Source organism: Lutra lutra, chromosome 4, assembly GCF_902655055.1.
Source record: "Lutra lutra chromosome 4, mLutLut1.2, whole genome shotgun sequence".
Lineage (NCBI taxonomy): Eukaryota > Metazoa > Chordata > Mammalia > Carnivora > Mustelidae > Lutra > Lutra lutra.
Window position 1 is genome coordinate 4,838,329 of NC_062281.1, and position 26,686 is coordinate 4,865,014.

At 51.9% G+C, this 26,686-nt stretch overlaps 1 protein-coding gene across 3 annotated transcripts in view; it reads left to right on the forward strand.

Annotated features, from left to right (window-relative positions):
* The window catches only part of FAM135B (family with sequence similarity 135 member B), a 272,589-nt gene that overhangs the window by 65,751 nt on the left and 180,152 nt on the right, over positions 1 to 26,686 (forward strand). The window contains exon 2 of one of the 3 annotated variants that reach the window (XM_047728397.1): positions 12,686 to 13,004. The exons of the other annotated variants lie outside the window; for them this stretch is intronic. The gene's annotated coding sequence lies outside the window, so the exon portion shown is untranslated. The remainder of the gene's footprint in view (positions 1 to 12,685; positions 13,005 to 26,686) is intronic. 3 annotated transcript variants of the gene reach the window in all.

The following is a 26,686-nucleotide window of genomic DNA, read 5'->3' on the forward strand; positions in this document are numbered from 1 at the left end:
GTGGCTGGCCTAGCCAGGGAGAAGAGGGATGTGAAAAATGCTTAACACCCTCTCCCCAGACCCTCTCTGCATGTTTACCCGGTGATTCCACAAACTCTCAAATGCACCAGGTGGAGGGCCGGGTCATTGGCTTTGCTGAACTGAGCCTGTGGCTCATTAGGCTGTCAGCTGAATGTGGAGATGGTCGAAGAATATGTGTTTTTATTCTAATTCCTCTCTTCCAATGGAGGAGCGAACAGCTTTTGGATTTATGTCGAACTTGTCAGCACTGTGTTCAAGGGAAAATTAGATTTTGCCATTCTTCTTCCATTATTCAATGCATCCATTCATTCAATGAAAAGTAACGAAGCGCTCAGGGTGCCAGATGAGAAAGCGTTCATCCCTGTCACAGCTAAGTTTGCTGTATTTTTTGAGAAAAATGAATAATTTAAGCAGACATAGCCTCAGGATACCTCCAACATCTCAGACAAGGGATGTGCATACTAAATTGGGGGGTCTTTGGGGGAGATGGCCTAGATTACTGGATAGGATGACCCTTAAAATGCATAATTAAGAATACTTAAGAATTAACTGGAAGATGGGAGGCTCTTCAAAGCAGAGGGAAGGGATGAGCAAAGACTTGGAAGTCTGAAACCGATGGTGAGGTGGAAGACACCTAAGCTGGAGATTGTCTACAAGGCCCATAAGACAGGAAGAGAGGGAGCTGGGAAGGAGCAGGTCAGAACCTGCACACCGCACATGGATTGTGTCCTCCGTTTTGCTCTGTGCTCTGCTGAAGGTGAGACAGTGTAACGACATTTGGAATTGTAAAGCTTTCAAACTAAAAGGGACACAGTTGGGGTCCTCCAGCCATGGAGAGAGAAGCCTTAACCATTTCCATGGACTTGGCATCCCTGTTGTAGTAGACACTGTCCATCCTAGTCTAGCCAGCCCAGAAAGCAGAGCTGGAGACAAGGGTTGTGTGCACACAGTGCTAGGAAGTATGATCCTAGGGTCAGAGAAGCAAAGCATGAAAGGAGAGCCAGTGTGGGTGCTGGCCAGGTGGCCACGTCCATGGTTCTGAGTTCGTACACCCATCGGTGCCAAGGGCAGTGCCTGATGAGCACTAATGCATCTGAGCATGTCCATCCTGGCTGCCAGGAAAGAGGAAATCGTGTATTTGTTGTTCCTCTGCCTTTGGACCAAATTTTGTTCTAAGGCTAGTTAGTAGCAGATGCAAGAGAGAGGTGCAAAAGAGTGTGCAGTGTAAGGCTGACAAGGTGGGAGCAGACCCCACTCCCAGGAAGGTGACTGGAGCCCCAGCAGAACCGGTCATCCCTGAGATGATTTGGATTAGAGTCAGGTGAGGTCCAGAAGATGGGAAGTAGCACAGAAAAGAAGTACTGTGTGAGTTACCTCTGATGTCAAAGGTCATCAGCTTAAAACAACAGCATGCATTGTGTTGCAGTGTCAGGAATCCGAGTGTGGTTTTGCTGGGCGGTCTGGCCCAGGACTTGCCACGGTACAGTTAAGCTGTTGCCTGGAGCTGTAGTCCTCCTAAGGATGACCCCTTTCAAGTTCACTAAAATGGTGGTGTGCAGGATTTGATTCCCAGAGGCTGTTGGCTGGGGAATGCCTTAGACCCTTGCCATATGGCCCTCTCCCTGGGGCAGCAGGCTCTTATCAGAGTGTAAGGGAGGTAAAGCAGAGCAGGAGTCAGAATTGTTGTGGTCTTTGGGGAGGAATACGCAAGGGCATAGATCCCAGGAGATAAGGTCTTTGGGGTCCTTTTAGAGGCTTCCTGCCACGTGAATGTATGGCATGGAACATTCACTGAAGTCCCCGGGACCATGACCCTCTTATATCACGAGGAAATCAACTCAGAGGTTTGTCATCCTCTCTTCCTGGAGTGGATCCCTTCCTGAGAATGTCAACCTTAACAGATGGGGGATCTGCTTTCTCTAGGCTTCCAGTTCCTTCCTCTTTGATGCAATCGGAGTATTGCCAGACTCATTGTCTCTTCTGAAGGTGGCTTAATTGAATGCACAAAAAGCACTCAGATGGTGCAGGACTTTTCTTGGCATTTAATGTTCTTTGTGTTCCGTGTGCCTAAGGTTCTCAATCTCCACAGGATCACTGTGGGAGGGACTGTCCTCTGCACGACAGGACCCACATCTCTGGTCTCTCCCCACTGAATGTCAGTGGCCCTCTCAGTTATGAAAACCAAAAATGCGTCAAGGTCTTGCCAGCAAAATTGTCCCCTCTTGAGAACCTCTTCCCCGTGCCAATCAAAAACTCCAGGTTTTTTGAATGCTTGACTGTGGTAGGATGCTGAGGGGATTGGGTCTTTGTGATGAAGAGAACAAAGGCAAGGGAAATGTAGCTCAAATTAAATCTTAGAACTCGCAGCTCACTGAAGAAACCAGTCCCCAAGACAAGCAGAGCACGACATTCCTCAAGGAAGTTATGGTTACCTTGACGTTCAAGTCTTGCTAGAGACTAAAAGCAGCCTTGTCTCGACTAGAACCGGACCTTCTAGGATCCTGCAACTCTTCCTTAACATGTAAAAGTCTCTTTAGGGACCTAACACTATCTCTATTCCTCCCCCCTCCCAAACTTAAAAGCATATCATCAGTCCATCTGCACAGTCACATGTGTGGCTCCTTCTGCCCATGGGTCCTGTCCCCATGCTCTCATGAAAACGGGTTTTTGCATCATAAATGTCTCAAGAATTCTTTCTTGGCTGTTACCATACATGGCCCTGTGTCATTTGGAGAGGGGAATGGGCAGAGGGAGAACTGGAGGCAGGGCGGGGGTATGTAGAATGTGCTGGAGGGGCCAAGCTTTAAGGTCACTGTGCCCTGAGCACAAGGTCATGGTCCGGCCTGTCCTCCGTGGGTGCTGAGAGCCACTTGAAATCTACAGCCTTGTTTTCTCACCCGTAGAACAGAGATAAAAATCCCAACCTACTGGACTATTCTAAGAACGAAATCAAATAACGTCTGTGCAACAGTGTGAGGCAGTTTACCTTTCACAGCACCAGACTCCCTTTGGCAGGTGGAGCTCTGTGTTGTTGGGCCAACAATGTGATGAGCTGCCTGCATCTACCCTCCCGGGAAACTGACCTGCAGACCATGATTCCTGGGTCACCAGCCAAGATCGTTGTCATGGTGGTTCTGCCAGGTGGGGTTTGTGAGTGGAGGGTGAGGTCCTCTCCTCGACCTTGGGAAACTGAGTGGGAGAAGGGGTCGAAGAGTCTTGCATCTGGAGAGGAGCATGTTGAGAAGCTGTGTCCTGGGACCATCACGGAGTGTTGCTGTGCAGTGAGTGGGAGCCGTCCTCTCTCATCTCTCTGCAAACTTCGGCTTAATCTCCATTATCCACCTTTGCACTGGGAGCAGAAACTTGTAGCCCTGCAGCTTAGTGGCTGAGAGCGCCCTCTGGAGGTAGACAGGAGTCCTGGGGTCCAGCACTGTCCTGCCTGACTATTGGACCTTGGACAGCTCCTGTGCCTTTGTCTCCCCTTCGGTGGAAAGCACCCACCTTCTTGGGCAGAGTTGAGCCCACCCAGAACATCCATGGGCACAATATCTGGCCCAGGGTGGGTGCTTTGTGCCTGTGACAGCAGTGGGTCCTACTCGAGGGGGGCATGGCAGAGAAGCAGCTGTCCTGTCTTTCACACTGGGGGCAATAATGTCCAGAGCCGAACAGAATGGCGCAGGAGAGTTCTTCCCTATTTATTCAGGTGTGTGCCTTCGTGTACGTGTGTGTTAGCTTTCTTACTTACTTATTTACTTATCTGGGAGCACTGTCCCTGCTGAGGGTTTTTTTTTTTTTTTTAAACCATTTTATTTATTATTTCGTTTTAAAAGATTTATTTATTTATATATTTGTCAGAGAGAGAGAGAGAGAAAGTGTGCACACAAGCAAGGGAGGGGGCAGTAGAGGCAGAGGGAGAAGCAGGCTCCCTTCTAAGCAAGGAGCCCGATGCGGGACTCAATCCCAGGACCCTAGGATTATGACCTGAGCCAAAGGCAAAAGCTTAACTGACTAAGCCACTAAACCCTTTTATTGCAGTATGATCGACATGTGAAAATCCATACATACTTAATATATGCAATTCCAGGAGTTTGGGGGTCAGTACACTCCTGGGAAACCGTCGCCAGCATCAAGGCCACACACGCCCATCATCTAGTACAGCTTCCTCCTGGCCCTTTCTTATTCCTTGACTGGTTGATGATTGATTGATTGGTAAGAGCATTGAATGTAAAATCTACCCTCTCCACCAGTTTCAAATTTATAACCATAGCATTGCCAGCCATAGGTACTAGGCTATATAGTGGCTCTCCTGAACTTACTTGTCTTACATAACTGAAACGTCCCTTTTGACCAGTCATCTCCCGGTTTCCCCCTCCTCCTCACCCCTGGCAACTGCTGCTCTACTCTGCTTGGAGTCAAGCTCATAGAAGCAGAGAAGCTCTCTGCTTCTATGAGCTTGACTTTTCACAGTTGCACACGTAGGAGAGTTCATGCAGTAATTGTCTTGCTGTTTCTGGCTTATTTCTCTTAGCCTCACGCCCCCCAGGTCCCTCCATGTTGTTGCAAATGGCAGGATCTTTCTTTTTTAAGATCCAGAAGAAAAGCTGTGGATAGACCACATGTCCTGTATCCATTCGTCCATCACTGGACACTTAAGTCGTTTCGATATCCTGGCTGTTATGATCAATGCTGCAGGAACGCAGGAGTTTAGGTACCTCATTAAGACCCCAGACTATAAAACCCTTTGGATAAATACCCAGAATTGGGGCTGTTGCATACTAAGTTATTTCTGTTGCTCATTATCTGAGGAACCTCCACACTCCTTTCTGTAAAGGCTAAGTCAGTTCGCACTCTTCACTCTGTTTCTCGAATGTGCGTTCTGTTTCCCAAGCAAATGGGAAATCCCTTACCTGGCTTTGGAAGCCCTGTGAGAAGGCTTGATGCTGTCTGGGAGGAAGTGTTCCAAGCATTCCCTCGTCCACAGGTTTCCAAGACCCCAGAGAATTAGGAGTTTAGGTCTAGCTGCCTTTTCTTCCTGTTTGATCTGCGTGGGAGCCCCGTTCCTGGGGCGAATCGGTGCAGCTATCTGTGGACGTCAGGACTCGCCCGGGGAAACCATGCCTATGTTCCCAGGACGCTGGTACTTTCTGCGAAGATCCACTTAAGCAAATGATGTGGCGAAAGGATCAGGTCTCATAGCTTTACCCTAAGATGTATTATCCCGGGTGGTGGTCCTGACCCATCAGTCACATTCGTCACCCGGCTCTTGAGAAAGGAAATGCAATTGGTTGTTATTGCTATAGGAAAAGACTACATTAGGTAGAAAGACACTCATCCTTGGCCTTCCTGGGTCCCACTGCTCTGTCAGCTGGGGTTAAAAGGCCATTTTTCTTTCTTTTTGCTGAAGATTGGGAAAATAGATGTGAAATGTCCCTGGGACCAACATTTGGCTCAGAGCCCAGGCAGGTAAGCAGAAGGGTTCCTTCCAAGCCTGCGGCTGCCACTCAGGAAAGAAAGCCAGCATGTCTCCCGTGGGCTTGCTCATGGTTTTCCATTATCCCACTCCTGGGTCTGCAGGATGGGGACTGCAGAAGAGGCAACTGAAGTTCACAATGTTTCAGTGGCTTGCTCAGGTTTACAGAGCTGGTAGATGGGAGGGTCCTTGTCTTTAATAGGATGATATTTGACTAGATTAGGTTTTCTATAGGGGATGTACCGTAGTCTGTCAGTTCAGGTGATAAGCTACAAAATAAGAATTCCATATCAGGGAAGGTGAAGAGAGAGTCTGTACTTTTTGGAAGGGCATAGAGGTAATAATCTTATCAAAGGCTCTGAGAAATCCTGCAGGCTTGACATCTGTATCAACCCAGTTTCTTCCAAGTTTGGTTGAGCATGATAGAACACCAACTGATGTTTCATGTAAGGGTGTCTGGGTTCGTTATCTGGGAAGTAAATCCACCATTACAAGATCTCTAAGGGCTCTCTCTTTGGACCCCAAAGTTTCCTGAATTTCCAAGTTGCTGGTTAAACATACTGCACTGTCAAGTCCAATCAGAGGTATTGAATGGTTGATGGTTTAGTTTGTGCCAAGTCACCAAACTTTAGACCATAAACCACAAATAGTATACCGGCGTTTCAACTCTTCATCTAAGATGGTATTTCTTGTACCAGTTCCATGTCCAGGCATATTAGAATCTGGAATTGGGAATGGTCACTTCCCACAGGTGTGGAGTGAAGCTGTGGGCAGCCCAGTGGAAGGAAAAAGGTCTTGGCAGCCATGAAAGGTAGTAAGTGCTGAATGGGTTTAACCACCGGCTGAGCTACAATGTGCTAAGGAATTAGGGGGATGGCTCAGGTTGCATCAGGCAGCTCCTTCCACATTTGGAATTCTGCTGGAGAGTAGGTGTCTGACCTACTTTTCCTGACTCATCTTTCCTAGTCCTCTTCCTCCTTCTCTCATTCCTCCCTTCTTCCCACTTCTGTCTAAAGGTGGTGGGTGGAGGAGGCTAAGACTGGGAGGATCTAGGGAGATGCTGGGACCTCAGCCTTACGGGATGACCAGGCTTTTGGTTTACCACCAGGCTCTGACCACTGGCGCTGCCTCCCACTCCCAAGCCATTCCAGAACGGACAGTGAGCATGCTGCCATTCTGTTCCAGGCCCTGGGTGAGGGGCACAGTGATCTGCCTTATGTCTCCTGGTCTGGGACATTCGCATTCTCCTACCCCGTCTGAGCTGGCCTATCCAAGCAGTCCCTCAGGCTCCAGCATTAGCCTGCCTTCCATTTGACCTTGGGCAGAATCCTAGCCAAGCACTGGCATGCTTCCAGAGCTCCCAGAGCCCGGGTTCCAGAGAGACCCAACCCATGGGATTCCTTGACCTCAAACATCCATTCAGCCATCTGATATTTACTGAGTCTTTACCCAGGGCCAAGTCCTCATGGGAACTCTGGGGAATAGATACAAGCAAAACCTGAATCCTGGGGCTCGGGAAAGGAAGGGAAAAACAAGTGAATGGGAGATTGTCTAGGCACTGCTTAAACATAATGGATACACAGGTGCTGGGGAGCTCAGAGAGTGTGTGTGCTAATTAAAGGCCAGCTTTAAGGAGAAAATTAGAAGTATGTGGTTTGCTCGATAATGTCAGGAGGTGATGCTATGTATTCGTGGTTTCTCTTTACAACCTTGCCAAGGATATACTTTTTACCTCCAACGCCAAATGAGCTCAAGGATTCCTTCTGTAATTAGGACTTTCTGTGTTACGGCTTACGAAGTTGGGGGGATCATTCTGACATGAGTATTTTGGTAGTGAATTTTGCCATGATAGAATTGGTCACTAGAAAGTCTGTGTAAGTCAGTTCAAATGAGCTGTCAGCCTGGGAAGTCAGTAGGTAATGACTAGAGTTCCTTCTGTCATTTATCCAAGAAGCTTTTACTGGGACCCCCGTGGACCTGGCATTGTTCTAGGTACTGCTGATACAGAAATAAAGAAATCACTTTGTTCATTTTTTAAAATATTAGGCTTTTTATTCCCCCAAGGAACTTTATGGAAACCTTCCTTCTCCATCTGAAAAACAGATAAGAGGGGTTTGGTCTGCCCATAGTTGGGGGAGGTAGGACCCCTGAGCTCCTCTCCCCCTCACTCCTGGTTTTCCTGAGTTCCCTGGTGGACCCTAAGGAATGCTGCTCCCTACCCTGGGGCTAAAGGGCATTATCTGAAAACCACCCTTCAGAGAGGAAATGTTGGGGAGAGATTAGCACTCAGCCCCTACTATAGACAGACTCAGTCTGAATCCTGGTCTGCACTCAGCTGAAATAGTTCATCTGCCTGAGCTCCCGTCGCCTCCTGTGTAAGGAGGCGGAAATATTAAGGCATGACTTGGAGTGTTGCTGTGGGGGCAGGGTGATCACATGAGGTCCTGGTCATGCCTGACACTTCTGAGCACAAATGGGGACGCTGTTCATCATCGTACCGTGGGACACTAGATATTAGTGGGGCAATCCCGGGAAAATGACTCTTCTGTTAACTAAGATGATGCAATGGAACGACATCCTGATAATTTGCGGTTTTAAAGATTTTTTTTTTTATCATGACTCCCCTTATTCTTTTACTAGTGATGAAACAGACAGTAAATATCCGTAACAAGGTGTTGTGGTGCATGAGCTCTGTTCCAGAATCATGGAGACCTGAGTTCAATCCCTGGAACAGGTGTTTATTATTTTTCTCATCAAACTTCCAGCGAGAGTCTGTCAGAGTTTCCCGTGCTCCTTATTAGGCAGGACCAGGTCTGGGTGGGGACGGAGCAGCCATGAATACAAGGCATTTTTACTCCTTTCTCTGGAGGTCTGACCCTGACCTCTCAAGGGCATCATTTCCGAGCTGCCTCGCACATCATCCAGTTTAGGTATAAAACCATCACATCGACGGGCTGCCTTGAATTCATGGAAGATTTCCACTTTGCGACGATGTCCTCCACCCATTCCCTGCTCCCTGTGCCTCGTCTCCCAGCTGACCCACAGGCGCCCTGACTGCCTCTGTTATCCCCAGAGCAAGTCTCTCCTGGGCCTGGAGCTGGGTCTGCAGGTAGTTGAGCTGGGCTCCTTTCTCCCCGGGCTCTAAACTTGGCCGATTTTTCTTAAAACCCATGGCTCACACTTCCATGTGCTGTGAGCATCTGTTTCGGGTTACCTGGGCCTAGCAGGGGTGGGGAAGAGAGGTAGCAAGGTTTTGACATGGGAACTGGGCTCACCCTCCTAGCCTTGAAGAGCCAGTCATTGCCTCCTCGCTTCCCTGGGCCTTTCCACCTGCTTGGACCCCAGGAACACCCGGTCCCTGGGAGTGACTATGTCATGCCTGCTCTCGGCCCCCATGGGCATTGTCCCCATTTTACAGAAGCTGCAGAGTGGGGGCCCCCCAGCCTCACAGGGTCCTGGAAGAGCTGGCTGCTGAGCCATGGCCCCTCTCTGAGTCTGCCTGGTTTGGGAACCAAGGGAGGGGGCAGGGCTGACCGCCTGGTGAGGAGGCTTACATGCAGGGGAGCTCCACACCCAAGCCCATGACGTGTATAGGCACCAGAGGCCGGGGTGCGCTCGCTCAGGTTGGGAGAAGAGATGCTGTGCCCCCTGGAGGGAGGGGGCCACTTTAGCTTGGCAGGTGGTGAGCTTCCCTGCAGGAATGCCGGGCGGTGACGGGCCCAGGGTACAGCAGTGCCACTTCTGCTCTGAGGCTGAGAGACCCCAGGGCATGTGTTCTTCGGAGGAAAGTGTTCTGGGGTCCTGAACCCTGAGGTCAAACTCCTGGAACTCTGTCCTGTGAGAGATGGCGACCCAGTCTGGGAAATCAGAACCGAGAAGTGGGCGGGCAGCCTTGAAGTCAGAGAAGAGTCGTAACGGAATCATGATTTTCCAGAGTGAAAGAATTTATTACTGAGCGATTGGCTATGAGAGTCACGGAGTAGGAACATATTGAGATTGTGTGTTTTTGTCCAGATGAAGCTGATAAAACACAAAACGTAGGATTTGAAGTGTCTATTCAGCACCTTCAAGGGGCCGTGTGTCTAGTTCCCCAACACCCTCATCCCCCCAAAAAGGAGATGCCGGATCCGTGGGCAGCCCTCGCTCCTGCTTCTCGCCACACCTTCAGAAGCCGCCTGGTGCCCTCATTACGGACGTACCTGCTCTGGGCGTTTTGTAGGGGCACACCTGTATGGCACATGACCTTCAGCGCCCGACGCCTTTCACGGGGCGCAGCGCTCTCAAGGCCCACCCACGTTGTGGGGCTGGGCTTCCCACGCTGGCCGAGTTTGTCCTGCGTGCTTGGGACACACAGCCGGGCCCCGCGCGGGATCTCCTACGTGTGTGGCATCCAGTGGCCCTGAAGCTGCGCGTTGATCTTGGGCAGCTCAGAGCAGGGCTGGTCACCCGCTGAGGTGGCTTATGGCTCTGCTCTCCCATCGGGGGACTGCACCCCCCAGCTCGCCCACATGTTCGCGGGGGTCTCGGGCATGTTGGTCAAGGAAACCTCTTTTCTCATACATTTAGTTTGTCTCCTGGGTTCCTCTGGCTGTGTGACCGAGGAAGGCGCGCGTACCCCGTGGGTCAGTGTGAGGGCCAGGGGTGCGCTTTGCTAAGGAAGCAGGTGCCGCCTTGGGGAAGCTCCGGGGGGAGGGCAGCCAGGGGCTCCTCTCTGCACGGCGGCAGGTGGGGACAGAGGGCCACCCGGTCAGTGGTTCTGTTCTCCAGATGAGCTTTCTCTGAGCCTGGCAAGGCTGACAGAGGGGAAGCTTGTGGGAAAGGTGCGCACCCTGCCATGGGCCCCAGTATCCCCACCGCTAATAATGGTTATCCACAGAGTGCCATGAGGGTCAAGTAAATAAACGAATGCATCCACACGTTAACAGTCACTGAGCCTTCACGGACAGTGTAGGGGCTTGTGTTGGATGCTGGGGAGACAGGACAAGTGACCCTGCTCATGGCCTAGTCTCCTCTTCCTCCTCCCCACCTCATCCCAGTGTTCTGGGCACTCAGTAGATTACACGGCACCTGAACACAGTCAAGAATGAGTTTACTTTGGGGCTCCTGGCTGGCTCAGTTGGTAGAGCATGTGACTTCATCAAAGGGTTGTGAGTTTAAGCCCCATGTTGGGTGTAGAGATCATGTGATAAAAAAAGAGAAAGGAAAAAAGAATGCACTTATGCTATTTTATGTGGAATGCATAGCACAGCTGCCAGCCTCTCCCTTCTGTCCCTTTCCTTCCTTATTCACACTAAGCGACAACGGAACAACACATGCTGGCCGCTGTGCTTCCCTGATAGACGACACATGGTCAAGGGCATGCTCGAGGCTCACAGTGGTGTGGGGAGACACCAGCAAAAGGAGCCCTCAGAGGTTCTGTAGCCCACTCCCCCAGTAAGGGGCAGGACTGGCCTCTGGTGCAAGTCTGGCCCCAAAGCCCATGGTCTTTTCAGTAGGCAGAGCTGCCCTTTCCTTGCACAGCTGGGCAAACTCAGGTCCATAAATGGGAAAATAAATGACATGAATGTACAGCAGGGAAGCTGGTAATGCAGTCCTAACGCCCTGAGTCCTGTGTGCAGGAAATCGGCAGAATAACTACATCGCTTCGTGGATCACAGGCTGTGACCCAAGGACCATGGTCGGGGTTTTGCATGCATTATTTTAATCATCGCGGACATGGGAAGAGACAACTAGTATTCTCATTTTGTAGATATTGAAAATGAGGCGCCACAGAGTAAAATAATCAGCCTAATGTCATCTCTTTGTTAAGTGGCAGTCGTTAAAATCAAGGTCCTTAGGAATCCAGAATGTCTTTGCTCTCTGTCCCCAAAGCACAGCTATCAACGGTTCTCTGTCATATGCAAATGCCCAGTGCCAAGCATATTAATTGGCCCATAATATGTCGGTAAATGTTTGCCATGTAAATGAGACCTGTTTCCAAGGAGACCCACCTAGGACCTAAAAAGATGAGATCCCGCCTCATCCAAACCCTAGGATCTGGTGGGGCTGAATCTCGAGGAGGTAAGGGGAGAGCACCCAGGCCACCCAGCTGGTAAGGGGCAGAGCATGAATGCACACTCAGGTGTGCCTGGCCCTCAGGTTTTCCTCTTACCCTAGATCTCCTCTGGTTTTCCAGGTGCTGGGTCTTGCTCTGAACAGAGCCCATCTGCAATGTAAAGTAGGAGCAAACCTCCCACAAAGGAGGGGGGGGCGGTTCTCCACCAGGCTCCTATATTGGGGCTGGTGGTTCTGTGGGGAACTCCTCTGAGGACCAGAGACCACAAGGGAGGCTTGGGAGCAGAGGTAATGGCAGGGCTGTGCAGGCAAATTTATGTACAAGTGGAGATATTTAAATATAATTAATGTAACTGCAGTCTTATTAGATCAACAGCACTTGGGGTTGGGGCACGTTTCCCTTGCAGGTGCAGGTGGCGTGGAGAAAGGCAAAGGTATGAGCTCCCACATCAGGAGCATCCTGCTGGGTCAGTGGGGGTGGTTGAACTTGGCAGGGGTAGGTGGAGGAGGGCAGAGAAACAGAGGCTAGACTGAAAGTGTGGAGAAGGGACACAGTGACCCAACTCTACCCATATCCATTCAATGACTGGGTTACTGTGTCCCTTCTCCAGACATTCATTTTAGCCTCTGTTTCTCCGCCCTCCTCCACTTGTCCCCCACCCACTTCAGCCACCCCCGCTCTGTGTGTCCCGGTCTCTCAGGAAATTGGGTAAAGCAGTAGCTTCCCTGTGTGTTCACAAGGGCAGACTCCCAGCAGCTCTGCTCTTTCCCATTGCATTGACCTGAGTTAGGATCTGTCTCCACCAGTCACTGGTACTGGGACCTGGGCCGTGGTGGCCCATTTGAACCTCTGAGCTCCTCAGTAAGACAGGCATGCTGACCATCACCGGGCTGCTGTGGGGTTCTGGGAGAGCCCCGGCCGAAGACAGGGTCCATGGGAGGGGCTCCCAGGTCACCTCTTCCAACGCCATTCTCTGATCATGGAGAAGTTACTTGGCCTTCCTGAGCCTCTACTCCCTCATCTGTAAAGTGGGATGATCGTAGTAGCTGTGCCCGGGTTGATGGGAGGCGGAGCGAGCCAGCGCGGTAAGGCGCACAGCCCCATTCCTGGCATGCGGCTCCTCATTACTGTGTCCACAGCTCCCGAGCGGCTCGCCTTGGGACACGCACACTCTACAGATGGGTTTTGCATGGCCTGCAGAGAGTTTCAGGGTCACTGAGTTGTTTCCAACAGTTGATAGCAGGAGATATCACGTAGTGCATTCGACGTCTGTCTTCTTTTGGAAAATAGAGCAACCCCAGGCCGGCTGTTGAAGGGCCACAGCCTCTGGGGCTCAGGGGCCCTGTTCTCTGGCCCATCACCTGAGCCAGAGCCTCCGTGTATGCAAGGATGTCACCTGCCTGGCCCCAGTCTGGCCCAAGTCCCCATGTCATGAAGGAAGAGACTGAGCCCCATCAGGTCCGTGGCTGGGTCACAGGGCTACGGTGTGCCCATGGGAGATCTGCCTTCCAAACACAGGGTTAGACATCCTTGGACAGCGCTTTGGCTCTCTGTCCATCTGTCTGTCCATCTCTTGATCCCTCCATCCATCCACCCAACAGGATTACGTGGATGCATATTCTGTGGCACACGCTGTTCTGGTCCCCCAGAGTCTCCAGAGACACGCAAAGATAATGCAAAGATACAAAATGTGAGGGTGGGGGAGGGGAGTGCCAGGCATGTGCTCTGTGGGTCCTGGAAAGTAAACTGCCTAAGGGTTCAGCCTGGGGATACCCACTGAGGTTCTACTCCATGCAGAGGACCCCAAGCTGAAATCAAAATAATCCTTTCAGGGACGCCTGGGTGGATCAGTTGGTTAGGCAGCTGCCTTCGGCTAAGGTCATGATCCCAGCGTCCTGGGATCGAGTCCCAGATCGGGCTCCTTGCTCATCAGGGAGCCTGCTTCTCCCTCTGCCTCTGCCTGCCATTCTGTCTGCCTGTGCTTGCTCTCTCTCTCTCTCTCTCTGACAAATAAATAAATAAAATCTTAAAAAAAATAATCCTTTCAGGTAAAAGGACAATTTTCTTCTAGTGCACCTGTCCCTCCAGATCATAAGCTAAGTTTAAGATACTTACTTAAATCACTGTTTATAGATAACCCTGTTCATGGCACATAGCAGTCTTAAAAAAATTGATTTTTGGACTAAATTAGTGTCAGAGAGAGTACTCCCACCTTGGAGATTGACTAAACACTGGTGTATTAAATGCTGCTTAGATTCTCTGAGAAGTCCTGCAGACCAAGAGTTAACCTTGTTTGGTCTGGTGAGTCCCAAATTTATTTGACCGTGAGACTCTTTTGGGAAGAAACACTTAATAAGGAATACATTCAGAGCACAGTCTAATTCCTTCCAAGAGGCTTGGAGGGTGGAAGAAGAGGGGCGGGGAGAGAGGTCGGCACAAAGAGGAGAGACCCACGCCCCGTCCCCTGCTTGTACCAGGACCCCCAAACTCCCCTTACAGATGGGGACCTAGAAGTCCAGAAGAGGTAAAGTACTTGCCCAAGGTCACAAAGCTGGAAAGTGGAGGGATTCAAGCTCAGGTCTAATTCAAGAACACTGTTCTTTTCCCATTTGGGCTTAGAAAAATCCCACACTGGTGGCATCAGCTCTGTGATTTTGAGAAGGTGCGAGAGGTGGATGGGCTGACTGGGAATGGTGGTACTGAAAGGTCAGGCCCATGAAAGCAGCACGCGATCTGTGTGGCTTCTGTCTTAAAACACATTCCCCTCCCTGCTCCCCTCTGCCTGTTGGCTTCCTTCACACCTTAGTGAGAATTACTTTAATTGCTAATGTTTTCACACACAGCAGAGTGTTACTTAGTCTTCTGGCCTAGGGAGCTCTGTGAAGAGGGCTCTAGGTACACACAAGGTAGGAGCAGAAGCTAGGTTTGGTGGGAGGAGCTCCTTAGCCAGAGGCCAGATGAAAGAGACAAAGACAGTTGCCAAGTCAGGAAAGGCAAAATTTATTTAAATGAGATGGTTACATTCCAACCTACTTGAATGTGTGACATTTGATATTCAAGTTGTTTTCCCTACATTAGGCAGTTTCATTCAGTTAATTCTATTTGAGTACCCTGGTCCCCTGTGGTCCCTCCTTGGCTAGGAGCTGGTGACAGGTGTGCCGCCTCCTCCCACCCCCCACTCCCTACCCCCTTGCGCAGGGCATACAGGAGGCACAGGCATGGCAGGGCAGTGGGGGGGAAGCTGGGACCCCAGCCAGGCCCCCTTGGTTATCCTGTGGGGTTTGCTACTTATTTAGCTGTGTGACCCTCAGGCAAGTTGCTTACCCTGTCTGTGCCTCTTGTGCAAAAGGAGGATGATCATAGTACTACTTAAGTGCATGAGTTTGTTGGGAAGATTACATTAATCATACAAAAATCTTAGAATGGGCCCTGATACACAGGGAGAGCTCAGGAATTACTACCTAATATGATCATTACCGTCCAGCCATAATGACTGAGAAGAGGTCTGGCTGAAGCAGGGTAGGGACTGAGGGCCGGCCAGTCAGCCGGCTTGGCTTCAGAAGGCAGCTGGCATGTGAGTCCTTCTGGAGGGGAAGTGGAGGCTGCAGGGTTGGAGAGGAGAGATCAAGGCGGGGTTAGTCTGCACAAGGCTAGGCTAAAGGAAACTATGAAACAGCTTGAATATTCTGGAAACCAGTAGGGTCTCCGTGATGCTGGCAGGAAGAGAGGTTAATGGGGCTGGCGCAGAAGGGGGCTGGTGCTGGAGGTGGGGGGCGGGAGAGGCCGGTCTTGTGGGAGGGAGGGATTCAGAGCTAGATCCTCAGCCATAAAATGAGAATAATGACACGCACCAGTCAGGGGACATTCGCTGGAAGGGATCGAGACAACCAGCCTCTCCCCAACCCCTGCGGCTGCAAGACCAGAGAGAAGGAGGTCAGCTGGTCAAGAACGGCCTGCAGGGGTGGTGGGAGGGAGGGAAGCAGGGCGTCTTTGGTTTCAGAGTTGTCTTTTGCTGCCTCTTACTGTCTTACTCGTCCCATCTTCTCAAATCCTGCTGGAGGGTCCAGATCCCGGGAAGGTCACTCTGAGGGTGACACTTCCTCTCTGCTTCCCCGCGTGGCACTCCCAGGGTCATCACGGCTGCTCCCCGGTCTTCCTCTTCCAGTTGTGAATTTCTAAAGAGTGGTTTCACGTTACTTACTTGGTACCCCCTCTGCTTCTCCAGCTTCTGCACCACCATAACGCCAGGGAAGGGGACAGGAAGGCCGGGAGAAGGCAGATCTAGATGTGGCCGCCACGCCAACTTCCTCTTCCTATTTTGCCTTCTCTGCCCACTGGAGTATTAACAGTGATCGGGGCACACACACACTTGTGCATGCACACACATACATACACATGCGCACACACGCACACACACACACACACATGCGTGCACGTGGGGACGGTGACTGAATTCCTCATCAGTGAGCACAATGAATATCAGGCTAGGGATTGTGTCTTCATTTAGTTTTTCATAAATTTTCATAAATATTTATTCTGCACCTCCTCTGTGCTCTGGGGGGTACTCCAGTGTGATAAGGCTCCCAGGTAAAATACAGGAAGCCCCATTAAATCTGATTTTCAGATAAACAAAGAAATACTGGTTTTGTTTTTTTTTTTTTTTTTTTTTTTTAGTGAAAGTAGATGCCCCATTTTGCATTATCCGTTGTCTTTTTTTAATTGCTAAGTCTGGCAGTCCTAAATGCTGGACCAGGTGGAGGAAGGTCATGCCAGTGGACACGTGCATGTATTAAGGAGATGACTACATATGAAGGTAGAAATGTAGTGGGACGTATAATGTGAATCCTTGGAATAGGGTGTCCTTGACCTGGCTGGCTCCTTGCTGGGGTCCCTTAATGGCCTTGGGGCTAAATTGTTCAGGGAGGAAAGTTTCAGAAGAGGATGAAGTAAAGGGACTGGATTTTCTTCCCTTTTTTTACAGTAAAATACACATAGCATAAAATTCACCATTTTTTTTTCCATTTCGAAATAGAATTCAGTGGCATTCAGCACATCCGAGGTACAGTGTGAAGGCCACTACTGTCTTGTCCCCGAACATTTCGTCTCCTGAAAGGGAAATCCTACACCTGTTGGTGTTACTCTCCATCCCCCTCCTCGTAGTTCTTGGAAATCAATGATGTGCTCTCTGTTTCTATGACTTTCCTCTTCTGGATGTTTCTTATTAACGAAATGATATAATATGGACCTTTTGTGTTGGCTCTTTTCACTTAGCATAATGGGAAAGGATTGTGTGTGTGGCCCTCCTTTGTTCTTTTTCATGGCTGAGTAATATTCCACTGCGGGGGAAAGCCCACACTTGTTTATCCATTCGTCATTTGAGGCCAATTTAATTCATTTCTGCCTTTGGATTGTTGTGAATAATTCTGCTGTGAGCTTTCAGGGACAGAGTTTTGTTGGACACTCGTTTCAGTTTTGGAGGATCCATCCCGAGGAGTGGAATTGCTGGGTCAGATAGTCATTCTGTGTTTTTTCGTGGAGGAACTGTCAAACTGTTTTCCCCAGTGACCGTGTCATTTTATGCTCCCACCACGATGTACAAGGGCTCTGATTCTCCAAATTATCACCAATGTTTGTTTTGAGTTATTTGCTTGTGCTTTATAGCCAACCTGGTGGCTGTGAGCTCACAGTATAGGGCATCTCACTGCGATTTTGATTTGCATTTCCCTAAGGACGAATGATGTTGATCCTCTTTTCGTGTGCTTTTGGGTATTTGTACATCTTTAGAGGGACTTGATTTTACTTAAAGATGGAAGGGAAACTGATGGGATTATGGGATTGGATTTTCATATGAACAGACCCTCTGGTTTCGGGTGCAAATGGGGGAAGCAGACCAGATACCTGGGGAGGTATTTTAGGAGTGTGGGGCAAGATGATGGAGGCTTGAGTGATGGTGGTTCCTTCGGTCACTTGCTCTCTGACACTGGGTAAGTCACGCTGCCCCGACCCTCATTTACCCCTGCGTGGAATGGGGCAGGAGCTCTGAGGAGCAGGAACAAAGTCCCCAGCAGCAGCTTGACGGTGTGTCCCGGCTGGAGTCTGATGCGGACCCAGAGGAGCTGGTCCCTTGGCCGCTCCATCCGTTTCCTCTGCCCTGCTGCTGCCAGGCTGGAGTAGGGGGAGAGCAGGAAAAAGGGGGAGGGAGAGGTAGGTGGGATCAAGAGTAGATACATCACAGACTGCATTTGCTTCTCTTTGTCTGTCTGTCCGTCTCTCTCTCCAAAGCTCTACTGTGGACAGACTCCTTGGTCCCTGACCCACAGAGCATGAGGAAGTCAGAGGTTCCTGGGGTCTGTGCAGTGCTGGTGGTGGGAGCCGTGGGAGGCGGGTGGGGAGGAACTGAGGTCCAGATCCTGTGAGGCCTGGGCCCCAGGTCTCTTGGAAAGTCTGCCACTGCTTGCTATCACCTCTGTGCTCCCCACTCAGCCTGCCCCATAGTGCTTGGCTTATCTCTGCAACTCTAGGTCATGTTTATGTGACGTGTTTACCATGCATATTTAATTCCCGAATGTCAAATAACACTTTGTATGTAGCTAAATATGTCAAGGTAAGTGGGGGAGAAGTGTAATTTGACAAGTGCGTTTTGTACTTGCTCAGCCCTTCTGGGGCCCGAGTCCTCCAAGGCTGTCTCCAGCTCCCTGACCTGTCACAGGGGAGCAGGAGCCATTCCCACCCCCGGCCAGGGCCCTGTGGCAGGCTCCTTGCTTAGTGACCTTAGAGTACTTACTGCTGCGTGTCCTAATTACTAGGTGTCTCATATCCCTTTCTTGAACTCCTATTTTATGCACTCACACTTCCCTGATACCCGGTGTGGTTGCCGATGCACTCGTGGCCTCTAGTTAATATTAACGTTTCCTGAATGACCAAGTGAACCAGGGGTCTCATCACGATGAGGGAGGTGGTCTGAGCAGCCTTTGCGGAGACTTTGCGGAGCAGCCTTTGTGTATAAAGGGTAGATTGTTTTTAAAATTTAAAAAGCATCAGTTCATGATCAATTCATGTCCCCACACAGGTAGTTCATTGTCATTTTAAAGATTAATATTTAAGCCAGCCCATAGGTGTCTACTCCAGGTGTGTTCTGTATCACGCTTGAAGGTAGCTGGCAAAATCCTGGACACTCCTGGGTCTCCCACCGTCCTTAACACCCACCCCCCCGGGCCTTGCCTTGCAGCCTTGCACCCCCCTCTCTGAATGCCCCACAGGACCCTGGTGTTTGCCACGATGCCCGTCATGCCTCCTTGAGGCCCAGGGCCCATAGCCCAGCCTGGACTGCTGTTGTGGGACTTCCCTTAGCTTCTGTTTCCTCCCACAAAAACATGGGCATTTTTACAATGATCTGTTAGGCTGGGTTTTGAAAACGAAGTGGAGTAAAATGACAAGTATCCAGTATTACAGCTGTTCCAAAAGTTCCGTCCCCCTTCCCCCTCTCCCCCGGACAGCCCCTGTCCCCTCTGCTTTAAATAATTCGTGCCTTTCCCAGCCCTCAGCTCCTAAATCATCTGCTTTCTTCAGACTCTGCTCCATCCTGACCGTGGGCTCCTCCCGTAGAGATGTGCGGAGTGCTGTCTCTGGGTCAGGCCCTTTCCTGCCACGGGGGCCACGGCAAGCTGGGAGTGGATGAGAACCTGTCCTTCCGGAGGGAGGGGAGATTCCCAGAGGGGGATTGCTTGCTCTGGAAGAAGTGAGGAAGTGAAAGGCTTCTTGTGGAAATGACATTTGAACACCCAGGAGGAAAGGTGAGAGCCAGCCCGGGGGCAGGCTTCAGAGAGAACCCTTGGGACTTGCCTCATGCAGACCAAGCCCCAAGGCTTGGAGGGATAGGAAGTCAACTGTGTACAGGGGCATCCTAAGGGAAGCAAATTACCCAAGGTAGAGCCGGGAGGCAGGGCACGTGGGTGTGCTGGCCATGGCTTTGATAAGGAGCTGGTAGGGCTCTGGGTGACGTGATGGGGCTGACTTCTTAGGAAGACCCCCATGCCTCATGCTGCTGAGTGGGGAAGGGACACTGGGCGTGAAGGCTTGTGTCCACCAGCTGAGTGTCCAGGGAGGCCGTGGTGGAGGAGGTGACAAGGGTCCGCCTCTGTATAGAGTATGTCTTTACATGGCAGGTCTTCTGAAATAAACGTTGGGGCATCCTGGACCATACCGTGGTGTTCTTGCTGCCTTCCTTTCCTGCTTGGCTCTGATAGACCCAGGTTCAGGTTTTTGTTTTGTTTTGTTTTGTTTTTAAAGATTTTATTTATTTATTTGACAGAGATCACAAGCAGGCAGAGGGGCCGGAGGGGAAGCAGGCTCCCCGCTGAGCAGAGAGCCCGATGTGGGGCTCGATCCCAGGACCCTGGGATCATGACCTGAGCCGAAAGCAGAGGCTTTAACCCACTGAGCCACCCAGGCGCCCCAGGCTCAGGTTTTTGTAAGGAAAAGAATCTGCATAACTGGGAAAAAGGAACACAGCATTCGCAGGACCCCAACGACCAGCCCGTCAACTGACTTGAATACTTCTTGTATTGCACATTGCACTTGATCCATTAAAGTCCACTCCCCTTCTAGGAGACAAGTGTGCTTTCTGCAGGCGAAGAAAACTGGAACCCAGCCACGTTCAGCCACTGGCCTCGAGCGTACAGAGGAATATGCACCGACTGGGATTTGAACCGAAGCCAGTCTGACTTTGGAGGCCCTGAGTGGAAAGTAACAGAATGGACTCAGGGTACCTGTGGGTTTGCGGCCTCCTGGATCTGAATCCTTTTGCTGGGGCTGAAGGAGAGCCTCTGCCCCAGGGGGCATTTCTGTGGCTGGGAGGAAAGGGGACACTCTCTGTGGTCATTCAAGTTGATGAACTTTGCTGGTCCTGGGATCCCATCTGGCCCTCGACAGCGGATGCGTCCCGATCAGACTAATGTCTGCCCCTGCCCGTGCCCACGCTCTCCATCCACGAGGTGTCCTCTCGGAGTCCTCTGCACCATCCCGGGACAGCTACTGGTGAGATCCTGCCGGGCAGGTTTTCAGGGAAATGTTAAATAGGAAAGGAAACCGCTCTTTATTTTAAGAGAGGCCATTTTGGACCTTGAGTGGAAGCCTTATCGTTTCTCTGAATTACTCTCCATCCCGTGCTTTTCTCTGTGAAAATGACATTTGTAATAGTAGCTGCTACTTGGAGCATTTTCTGTATGCCGCACACTGTGGTAGCAAGTCCTTTCTCACGCTAACCCTGCAAGCAAGGGCTTTATTTGTCCTCTTCGCAGATGAGAGAACCACAGAGCAGAGGGACCAAGGTGTCGGCACGAGGAACTAATCCACGGCAGGCTTTGTGGGTGACGGTTTGGATCCAGGCTTGGTGGCTTCTTCTGCACAGAGCTGCCTCTCCGGACCCTGCATGGCCTCAATTTCCTCTTCTGCAGAATGGACTGACCCGTGAGGCCCCTCCAGCCCTGTGGGACTGCGGGCTGACAGCGAACGCCTCCAGAGGCCCTCGCCAGTGGGGTCCATGCCCCTGGAGGTGCCCATAGCCTCACAGGAGGAGGAGCCCGCGGGGTGACCGACCTCACTGAGCGTGGGACGGACTGACTCTGCCCTTCCTCTTGGTACCCAGGGGGCTCCAGGAGAGGCTGCTGCTGGCTCTGAAGGCCCTCCCTCTCCTGTCCCTGCCTGGCTTTCTATTTTGGCGGGGAGGGTGGCTGGACGAGGGCGCCCACGCGTGTGTGAGCAAGTGGAGAAGGCTCGCAGCTGCTGTGGGTGGTCAGTGTGAACACAGACACGGCTGAGTCACCGCCGCGCTTGGGAAGCTCAGGACAGGCGCCCGCGACGCCGGAGGCCTGAGCGCGGCAGCCGGGCAGGAACAGCACGTCTGAAATGCCAGCCTTGCCTCACTCGCTGGGGGCCCAGCGGCTTGCATTCACCTCCTCTCCTGTTTGTGCTGAGGCGTCGGCAGGGTAAATAGAGCGTTCCTCTGCAGGGGGGCACCCTCGGGGCTGCCTCCGCGCCCCGCCAGCTCCTCTGCGGGGATCCCCCCGCCCCCAGCCTCACGACGATGCGTGGCGCTGCCTTCCCTCACCCGTCCGTGGACACACACAGAGGACAGAAGGAGCTCAGCTCTGCGCTCAAACTAAGAGGGTACAGTTAGCATCTCAGCCCCAAGCAGCTGCTGCTTCCGAGCCTCAGGGAGCATGTGTGGGATCAGGAGGGAGAGTAATCAGCGTGCGTTCACTCGCGTGCACCTTCCTCTTGTGTTTGGCGACTCTCGCGTTGCTCCTCTCCCTCACCGCACACCTGCGGCCGTGGACTGTTCTCTACCCTGTTGCATTGCTAAACGGTGGTGGCCCCAAGCCCTTTAAAGGGCTCCGAGTCTACCCTGCAGGAGAGGTATGCTTCTAGAACATACCCGGTCACAGCTCTTTCCATCCGCACGCGGCCAGCTGGGGCTTGTGCAGGGAGGGGGCGCTGGCTGCTCAGGAGGGGCTTCCTGGAGCTGCTGCTTGGACGTGTGAGCCCGGGAGCTTAGCTTGTCAGGGGGAGGTGAGAGGTGAGCCGTCCAGGGGAGTAGAGCGTGAGCATGGGGGGCCGTGTTCTGAGGAGGCGGAGCACTCGGAGGGGCCTAGAGGAGGGTTCTGGTGGGATGCGCTGACATGGAGAGGACGGGCTGCAGGGCAGGAGGGCCCAGAGTCTGAAGCGCCTGGTAATTCCTGCCCAGAGCGTGTGCTGTGCTGAGATCGAAGTCTGGTGTGTCAGGGCGGGCTGCCCCTGCCGGAGCCATACAGAGCCTCCCATCCAAAGGGCTTGGATACCTGCGGTCCAGGCCTGGCTTTTCCCCCAGATGCCTCTGACCCTGGGACAGATCCTCAGCCACCTAAATGTCCCACTGCCTTGGCCCCAGTGTGAAGGGACAGAGCTGTGTGAACACGACAGTTTGTACTTACTAGGCATTTATCATAGGCCAGGCTCTAAAGCAATTTCCAGCTGGGAAACTGAGGCACAGTGAGATGAAGGTCTTGCCTGAGGATGTACAGCTGCCAAGGGCCAAGGTCTGGATCCCTTGGTCTTGCCAGGCCCATGTGGGTCATAGACTTCTCTGTGCACCCTCACATGATGGCACCTGTCCCTGGGGGCCACACTTGTGACCTGGCTCTCTCTTTTCCAACCCGTGTCTTCAGAGGGTCCAAGGGCCATGGCTCAGTTGTCTCTGTGTCCGTGGTGCTCTGAGCAGTTCTGTGTGTTTTGTCCCAGTGTGTTGAAGGGATGCCCATGTCCAGGAGATGCTCCGATTTTGCTCCTAAGCAGCTGCTCTGATAGGATGGTGTTGGCCCATATTCCAGATGTGAACACAGACTGAGAGACGGTCCATGACTTGTCCAAGTTCCCGGATAGAGGTAAGGCCCCAGGGTGGGGCTCAAATGCCAACAGGAGGCTCTCACGGCAGGACAGAAGCCTGCCTCTCGGGGGACCCTCCCTCCTTGATGAAGAAATGCTGATTTTCATGCCTAACGAGATCGTTTTCCTTAAACACATAGCAGATTCTCCCTGCGGAGATCATGCCAGGAGTTAGTCCTGCGGGGGAATGTCTGCCTGGAGTAAACCGCCTTGGGGGATGGGCTTCCACCGATGTGGCTACGGGTGTTTGAGAAAGTGTCCTCTGGTTGTTCTTCTCAGACCCCCGGGGAAGGCAGCACATTCTGACGGAGGCTCCGGGCTCCTGCGTGGCTCTCCCAAGAACATTCTGGGTCGTGCCCTTCTGGTGATCCTTCACTACCCTCACTGTTCTGCTCTGTAGCAGGAGAGAGGACCCTTTCCTGAACCTGTCCCCACTTACCCTGTTGTCATTCTTTGACTGATCGTCTTCCGAGCACATTAGCTTTGCGTGCCCTTTTCATAAAGTAAATGCTGATGCGTGTTAAGATCAACACACTTCTTTTTCATTTAATCTTTCAAAGGCCACGCACTTTGAAGATGGATGTTTTAAAAGAAAAGATACATATTAAAGGGAGATGTGTTTGTACAAGGATTTGTTTCTAAACGGCATCTGGTGAGGTGTTGAAATCACGGTGTTCCTCCAGAGTACAGCTGTATCCGCCCTTATCCACGGCCGATATGTTCCAGGATCCCAGGGGATGCCTGGGTCCCCCTGGTAGTTCAAACCCTTTATCGACTGCGTTTTTCCCTGTACATCCATACCTGTGACAAGGTTTCATGGATAAATTAGGCACAGCGAGAGTCACGGCAATAACTAACAACACCGTAAAACAGTTACAGCAATGCTGGAATACAGGTTACGGGAACGTGGTCTCTCTCTTGCAAAACATCGTACTCTGCGCCGTCTTCTTGTGATGCTGGGATCTGGCAAAGGGCCCACGTGACGAGAGGGAGTGCAAGGACGGCGCAGACGCTGTGATGGAGCGCCAGGCCGCCCTGACCTTCTGATGGTGTGTCAGCAGGAGGACCTCTGCCTCCAGACCGTGGCTGGCCACGGGCAATAGAAGCCACAGAAAGGAAAGCCGCGGGTAATGGGGGACCACGGTGGGCTGAGTAGTTTTAGCAAGTGTCCTCAGAGGCCACTGAGAATGGTGTAAAACATACGGGGAAATGCAAATAACTGATGAGACATTTTGGAAATACTGCAAGAAAAGCCCAGTTACTCAGCGTTAGTGGAGTTACTGGACGTGGAGGCCAGGCCTCCGGGGACCCAGCCCTTTGGAAAGAAAGGAGAGAGGACCTAAGGCTGTGCGCCTGGGTGCCGTGAGCGGCCTATTGAACTGCTGCCAGCGGGGTTGAAGGCGGAAGTAAGATAATGACCGCTGGCTGCTGAGTGATTGTCCACCGCCAGGGACTGGCCAAAGATCAGTGTCCGGCCCTAGCACCTGACGCTCCGGCTCGCTCCCCGCATCTGTGGGGTCCTCAGAGGATTCAGGCTCAGCTATGACCCGGGAGGGGAGCGGGGGACCTCCCAGGTGAGAGGGAGAGGACAAGGATAACCAGGGTGGCGGCTTTGGAGACAGAGAGGAGGGATTGGATGTGAGATGCTAACGGTGGTCAGAACGGGTTGTCTTTGCGGGGGGGTCTCTGTCCATCCCCGAGGGCCAGAGCAAAATACCCGTCTGGGGGGCTTACGCATCACAGAAATGTGTTTCTGATGGCTCAGGAGGCGGGAAGTCCAAGGTCAGGGGTCAGCGTGGTCTGACGAGGGCCCAGGTCTGTTGCAAACGTCTTGTGTCCTCACCTGGCAGAAGGGGAAGGGAGCCCTCTGGGGTCTCTTTTGTAAGGACACTAATGCCATTCACGGTGGCTCTACCCTCATGACCTCCCAGAGGCCTCACCTTCCAAAAAGTTTACTTTGGGGGCTAGGTTTCATCATATGGATTTTGGGGGACTCATTACACCACAGCAGATGGGGAGAGGAAGGGAGGACTCCAGGCTGATGGCTGGTCCACACCAGAGAGCTGGGTAGGTGGTGGCCCCCTCCCCCAGCTTGGGTGCCAGTCCTCGGGCCTCCAGTGCAGGGACTGGGGAGTCCTCTATCTCCTGGCCCTATGACCAGGGCTGCGGCTCTCTGGAAGAGGCTACGAGATTTCTCTCTCTTCCACACCATGAGTTTTGCGTGTCTTTGTCCCGTTCTAGATCAGAGTGGCTTACGGCCGGAGGGAAGCAAACACACAGAAAGGAAAAGCTCAGTGAACTCCAATGATGAAAACAAAAGCAAATTCAAAAGGAAGAATTCCTACAAGGAACTGAATGCATTAACAGTTCTTCTCGGTGACTTTAGCCTTCTGTGTCCCTGGAGGGCTGGGACTCACACCTGTGGTGTGTTACCCCCTGGGGTAGGGAGTTATCTCTGAATCGCAGAGGAGGCCTTGGAAGCTTGCAGAGTTCTGTGACGTGACGTGCAGTTAATTGTAGAACAGAGATTTGGCTCCTGGCTTGTTTATCCCAGACCCAATGATCTTCCGCACACACGCATACACAGACATGTGTCCTGCCCTGAAGGCCCCGTTCGAGATGCCACTCAGAGTTACCGTTTCTACACGGCGACTGCTACATCCAGACCACTTTGTGAAGCCCTGTAAGAAAAGGAGCTTCGGGGGCGCCTGGGTGGCTCAGTGGGTTAAGCCTCTGCCTTCGGCCCAGGTCATGATCCCAGAGTCCTGGGACTGAGCCCCACATCACGCTCCCTGCTCAGCAGGGAGCCTGCTTCCTCCTCTCTCTCTGCCTGCCTCTCTGCCTATTTGTCTGTCAAATAAATAAATAAAATCTTAAAAAAATAAATAAATAAAAATAAAAAAGAAAGAAAAGTAGCTTCGTTTCTGAAGGAGGAGCCTCCAGTATTTCTTCCTTACCCTCCGTAGGTCACTCAAATAGATAGCAGATAACATTTCTCTGGTCTCTGGTTCAGGACTTGGCGATGTACGTGGTCCCCCCCGCCACACAAGCTGGCATGAGAAGCAGGTGCACCAGGGTTTCCCTTTAGCACAAGTGTTTCTCCATCCCTTTCCGAGTCTCAATAGGAGGTCTGAGTGTAGGACCCAATAATGTGTTTTTGTGTGTTTCCTGGGGTTCTGTGGGCGAAGGTCCTTGGCCCCAAAGCTGAGGAAGGCTGGACTCCCCACAGTGTGGCCCTTGCCGTGCGGTGGATGGAGAGATAAGGATAACGTCCTTCCCCAGTCCTGAATGCGTTCCTCCCGGACACCACAGGCTGCACTTGTTACGCCTCGTGGTCAGAGCCCGGTGCCAGTCCTCAGGGCTGGACCTGTCTGGAAGGGCTCACCTGGCCGGCCTCGTCAGTATCTGTGATCACAACGAAGGTGCTCTCTCCCACGTGATCCACACCTGTGCTCACACCCCTTCCTGGTGCGGCGTGTGTTCTGTGTTGCTGTTTTCCCTTGGGGAGATGGGCCTCCCTTCCACGCTCACACTCTGGCTGCAGCTCTGGGTCCCAGTATCACCCCGTATTCATTAATTCTACATGTATCTGTGAATGTCTGCGGTGTCCCAGCCGTGGGGGGCGTGGAGTGCTCAGAAAGCCATGGATAGGCACGACCTCCTGTTTTCAAGGACCTTAAACATCTCCACCCTCGAGGAAGGATAAATAATGTGCTTAT